The sequence below is a fragment of the Prionailurus viverrinus genome, chromosome C1, assembly GCF_022837055.1.
Source record: "Prionailurus viverrinus isolate Anna chromosome C1, UM_Priviv_1.0, whole genome shotgun sequence".
In the NCBI taxonomy this organism is placed as follows: domain Eukaryota; kingdom Metazoa; phylum Chordata; class Mammalia; order Carnivora; family Felidae; genus Prionailurus; species Prionailurus viverrinus.
In genome coordinates, this window is record NC_062568.1 from 187,543,239 (window position 1) to 187,549,392 (window position 6,154).

The following is a 6,154-nucleotide window of genomic DNA, read 5'->3' on the forward strand; positions in this document are numbered from 1 at the left end:
TGTGATGGGAATTGTAATCTTTTGACAGTGTCCTTGCCACTGTTCCGATGTGCATTCCTCTAGGAACATGAAGGCTTTGGTGCAGAGCCAAGAAGGAATTATAAAGACTCAGGAAGGATGAGAACTGAAGAAAGACCTGGACTGGCTCAAAAGAGACATCAGTGACCTTTCAGAGTACAGCTGTAGTCCTGTGGTTGTGACAGGAGCTGCATTTCAAGGCATTGAAATTCATCTTTTATTGTCTATGATTATGGACTGGGCTGATCCTTTTAACTCGTGCAGTCCTGGGTCTCCTTTTGGGGGCTGCTCTTCTTCCACTCAACTCTGCAGCCTTGTTTCCATGAGTTGAAATCTCTCCAACCTAGAAATTGAGCCACTACAGTTTCACCAAAGCAGAACTTCTGACCAGGTGGGTTCATTCTCTTAAGGATAGGAGTTATTTTATCCTTGTCAGAACAAGCATTTAGAGGGCCAAGTAGGAGAATGGTAGAAGGTTGGAGCAGGGTTTAAATGGACTGGGAATGGTGGTTTGTCAACATGTACCAGAGTAGCTGAGCTATTAAAGACCTAGGATAAGGGTGCCTTGGTGACTCAGTCGGTTAAGCATCCAACTTCAGCTCAGGCCACGATATCATAGTTCGTGAGTTCAAGCCTTACATTGGGCTCTGTGTTGACAGCTCAGGGCCTGGAGCCTGCTTCAGATTCTGTGTCTCCCTCTCTCTCTGAACCCTCCTGCCCCACCCCCCGCTTGTGTTCTGTCTGTCAAAAATAAATAACGGTTCGGGCGCCTGGGTGGCTCAGTTGGTTAAGCGGCCGACTTCGGCTCAGGTCATGATCTCGCGGTCCGTGAGTTCGAGCCCCGCGTTGGGCTCTGTGCTGACAGCTCAGAGCCTGGAGCCTGTTTCCAATTCTGTGTCTCCCTCTCTCTGACCCTCCCCTGTTCATGCTCTGTCTCTCCCTGTCTCAAAAATAAATAAAACGTTAAAAAAAAACTAACTAAATAAATAAATAAATAACGGTTAAAAAAATAAATAAAATAAAGACCTAGGATATAAGTTCTAGTTGCTATCTACATAGTGGCATTCAAATCTGCATTCTAGTAATTTAATAGTATATATATTAATTTTTAACATCATAAGTTATTATTATTATATTATTGCTATTGTATTATTACTATTATATGTGTTATTTATATAAATAGTTCATTTTTTAAGTTTATTTTTTTAGTAATCTCTACTCAACATGGGGCTCAAACCCACAATCCCAAGATCAAGAGTCTCATGTTCTAATGACTGAGCCAGCCAGGAACACCCCAAAAGTATATATTTTTATAGCATGTCTCATGTGCTGAATGTTGTTATATATGCTTAATTTTTTTAAGTTTATTTATTTTGAGAGAGAGAGAGAGCATGCGCTCTAGCATGCATGAGCGGGGTAGGGGCAGAGAGAGAGAGAGAAAGAGAATCTGAAGCAGATTCCACGATGTCAGCACAGAGCCTGATGTGGGGCTCCATCTCATGAACAGTGATGTCAAAAGCTGAGCTGAAATCAAGAGATGCTTAACTGACTGAGTCAACCAGGTGCCCCTACATGTGCTTTAGTCATTTAATCTTCCTAATGCTACAAGTAAGTACTATTAGTATCATCCCCATATTAAGAGTGAGGAAACCTCTCTGAAGGCCCAGAGATGTTACCAGAATTGACAAAGCCATATAACTAGTAAGTAGCAGACCCAGTATTCAAACCTAGACAGTGGACTTTTTAAAAACTATGCATGCTACCTCTCAGGAATGAGTTTGTTTCTACTTTGTGAAACATTTTTGCTTTTGTTGTTTTTGTTTTATAAAAAAGAAACTAATTCAAGACATCTAGGGGTAGACAACTCCTTGAGAATTTTGAAAGGATGGGAAACATAGCATAGGGCAATTTTCTTATGGAATTGGATAAAATATACCAAGCAAAGAGGTTGGAGGTGTTAATGTTTCAGAAGTAAGGGGCTTAAAAAAAAAATTTTGGGGGGGGGGGGCGCCTGGGTGGCTCAGTCGGTTAAGCGTCCGACTTTGGCTCAGGTCATGATCTCACAGTTTGTGAGTTCGAGCCCCGCATCGGGCTCTGTGCTGACAGCTCAGAACCTGGAGCCTGCTTCACATTCTGTGTCTCCCTCTCTCTCTGCCCCTTCCCTGCTCATGCTGTGTCTCTCTCTATCTCAAAAATAAATAAACATTAAAAAAAATTTTTTTTAAATAAAAAAAATTTTTTTTAATGTTTATTTATTTTTGAGAGAGAGAAACAAAGCATGTGCAGAGGAGGAGCAGAGAAAGAGAGAGACACAGAATACGAAGCAGACTCTAGGCTCTGAGCTGTCAGCACAGAGCCTGATGCCAGGGTTAAACTCAGGAACCATGAGATCATGACCTGAGCCGAAGTCGGACGCTTAACCGACTGAGCCCCCTGGGAGCCCCCAGAAGTAAGGGTTTTGAGTTTTTTTCAAAATCATTGTTTCAGGCTTGTGAGCCTGAGGTAATTATTCAAAACCATTTTTTTAGTTTTTTTAATTTATTTTTGAGAGAGGGATAGCACAAGCTGGGGAGAGGTAGAGCAAGAAGGAGACACAGATTCTAAAGCAGGTTCTATGCTCTGTGCTGTCAGCACAGACCCCGACTTGGGGCTCAAACCACCATCTGTGAGATCATGACCTGAGCTGAAATCGGACCCTCAACTGACTGAGCCACCCAGCTGCCCCTACTGAAGAAAGTTTTTAACTCAGGGAAGAAGTGGGGGCAGAAGAGGCCATTGTGCACTGAGGCCAATGCAGGAAGACAACGTAGAAATGATAGGAGGCAGTGAACAGTGGTGGGTGGATGGTAAAATGGTAACTCAAAAGGGCTGTGGACAGATGATGGTTTTCATTCAGTTTTGTGAATATGCTGTTCAGAATTTTAGGCCATTGACTCCTAGAGTCATCTATTGTGTTTCCTCCCAAATAACTGGGGCCAACTGTGGAAAACAGAAGGAACGGGCTGTTTGACTTAGTGCCCTGGATCACTGGGCTGCTTCACAAGCATCAGATTCTCACTCCCAGGAAGGCTCTGAAGAGGCAGCAGGCCCGTGGTTTGTGGTCTAAATTCAGCCAGCGGCAAAAAGGCAGTGCGGGAGGGGTGGGGTGGGTGGGTAATGCAGGACCTGGAGGAGGAGCTACTACAGTACAACCTCGGAATCTGGCTTATGTGGGCATTCCTGGAAAATCTCTTCATTTACCCTTTGGTTTACCTCCCCCTGTCATCATCTCTTACCATGTTCCAGTCAGATTTGTGTTTTTTAAAATCCTACCCTCTCTGTCAGACTCAGCCCTCCCTCTCCCACCCCGTCAGTCATCCATGAGGTCTGATGAATCCTGAGGCCTTGGGTGATTTACAAAGTGGCCCCAGGGGAGCAGGAGGACTCACTTACCAGGGCCTCTGTCATCAGTGTCTGTGAAGAGGCTCCGGAAGAAATGCTTCTGACTGAGGTGGGGGTATGGAGCCAGGGCCCCTGATGACTCCTGCACCCTCCTACCCCAGACTTTCCCTCCTGTGAGTAGTGTTCCTTGAATTAACCCCAAGGACAATGTGTTTTCTTCCATTATGGTAGAATGTCAAGGAAGACTTAATTTATACTCAGGAATGGGGCACCTGGGTGGCTCAGTGGGTTAAGCATCCAACTCTTGAATTCAGCTCAGGTCATGGTCTCACAGATCGTGAGTTTGAGCTCTGAGTGGGGTTATGCGCTAATAGTGTGAAGCCTCCTTGGGATTCTCTCTCCCTCTCTCTCTGCCCCTCCTCCGCTAGCATACATATTCTATCTCTCTCAAAAATAGGTAGGTAGGGGTGCCTGGGTGGCTCAGTCAGTTGAGCGTCCAACTTCAGCTCCGGTCATGATCTGGCAGTCCGTGAGTTAGAGCCCCGTGTCGGGCTCTGTGCTGACAGCTCAGAGCCTGGAGCCTGTTTCAGATTCTGTGTCTCCCTCTCTCTCTCTGAACCTCTCCCGTTCATGCTCTGTCTCTCTCTGTCTCAAAAATAAATAAACGTTAAAAAAAAATTTTTTTTTAAATAGGTAGGTAAACATCTAAATGAAAATTATATACAGGGGTGCCCAAGGAGGCGCCTACATCCACATACAGCATCATAAACCACAATTGCTTATTTCATATCAGACAGCAAAAACAAACCTAGAATAGGGGCGCCTGGGTGGCTGAGTCATTTAAGCGTCCAACTTCAGCTCAGGCCATGATTTCACAGTTCGTGAGTTCAAGCTCCAAGTCAGTTTCTGTGCTGACAGCTCAGAGCCTAGACATTGCTTCGGATTCTTTCTCCCTCTCTCTCTGCACCTCCCCACTTGCTCTCTTTCTCTCTCTCAAAAATAAACATTAAAAAGAAATTATTTTAAAAAAATTACACCCAGTAATAATAACACATTAAACTTTTCCTTCAGCTAAGATAACCCATTGCTTAGCCAAAGACATCTGAGTACTTGACATTTACTTCATGTATTCTTACTCCATGAGAATTTCATAAATGAAGAAAAGTCAGAGCCCAGGAGATTTGTATTTTCATTTTTTTAGCTTATTAGAAGTTCTGAGAGGAGGAAGGGAACTAATTTACTGAGAACCTAAAACTGATGGGGGGTGGGGGTCATGCTTTCCTACATTATCCTATTTAACATTTCTCACAGCAATGTTAAGGGGTAGTTCTTATCATCCCTGTTTTCAGTGAGGAAACAAAGACTCTGAAGTAACCTACTAGGGACATGCAGCTTTAATGATGAGGTTGGGATTCAAGTTGGGTATAAAAATTCCAAAATGCATACTGCTTTCAATATATTTTGCTTTATTTAACAGTCATTGAACATTCCCCAAGCAACGAAGATATGAATTCACAGATGAAGGATGTGGTGTATGCCTTCGAAGAATTCCCAGTCTTGTGGAGGAGCCATGCAAATCAGGAGACAATAGAAATGAAATGCAGGGTGGTAAGTACGATGACATACCAAGAAGAGGGTGTTTTGAAGCCCAGACAAGGTAGTGGCAGGACTTGTGGAAGGAGGGAAGATCATCCGGGAGGATGATCGTTCATCAACTGTGCCCACTGCATTCCAGGTTGTGTGGAGCATGAAGGTAAAGAGGACTAACAGCCCACATTGTGTGGTGGGTGCTGTACTAAATATGCCTTATCCCATTCAATCCTTACAACCTTGATCCTAAGTTGGACTTTGAAAAGATGGAAAAGGGGTTTCCAGGCATGCTGCCTCCTGTGTTGTTCCTGTTCCCCCACCGGTGTGTGGTACTGTGTTCATGGAGTCTCTAGCCATGTTGTGCAATGATCATGAGAACCTTGAGTGCTAGCACTTAATCTGGAGCTAAGACCCCATGCTGGGCATGTCTGAGGAGAGGTAGATGTGACAAAGGCTCTTTGCTGTTTTTGCTACAGTCCCACTAACTAGGAGGGAGCACAGCACCCAAACTGGTTTTCACTGCAGTGTCAGGAGGACAGGAAGCCTATCCCCTTTGTGGTCCAAAGGATATTAAAATTCAACCCAGCTTGGGGTGCCTGGGTGGCTCAGTCAAACATCTGACTTTGGCTCAGGTCATGATCTTGTGGTTCACAGGTTTGAGCCCCACGTTGGGCTCTGTGCTGACAGTTCAGACCTGGAACCTGCTTCGTGGATTCTGTGTCTCCCTTTCTCTTTGCCTCTCCCCCGCTCATACTCTGTCTCTCTCTCTCTCTCTCAAAAATAAATAAAACATTAAGAAAAATTTTAAATTCAACCCAGCTTGCCCCAGATACTCCCACTGCAGTGTCTAGCATGCCTGCCAAAAACCAACCAGCCTTGATGATCTTGCCTGTTTTGCCCTACCCTTCTAGTTTGTTCCCTATGTTCTCTTGGGAAATGTCACTCAAACTGTATTTCCATGTGTCCTTCCTTGCTGAAGCCAGTGAAGTTATTTTCAAACCTGATCCCATCCAACCAGAGTCACCACATAAGAGCCCTAGTTGGGTTCCCAGAACTTGACTGTCATAATGACAATAATAACTAACGTTAACTGAGAACTTACTAGAAGCCACACCCTATGTTAGGTGCTTAGTATAACCAACCCATTTCACTTAATCCTCAAGCC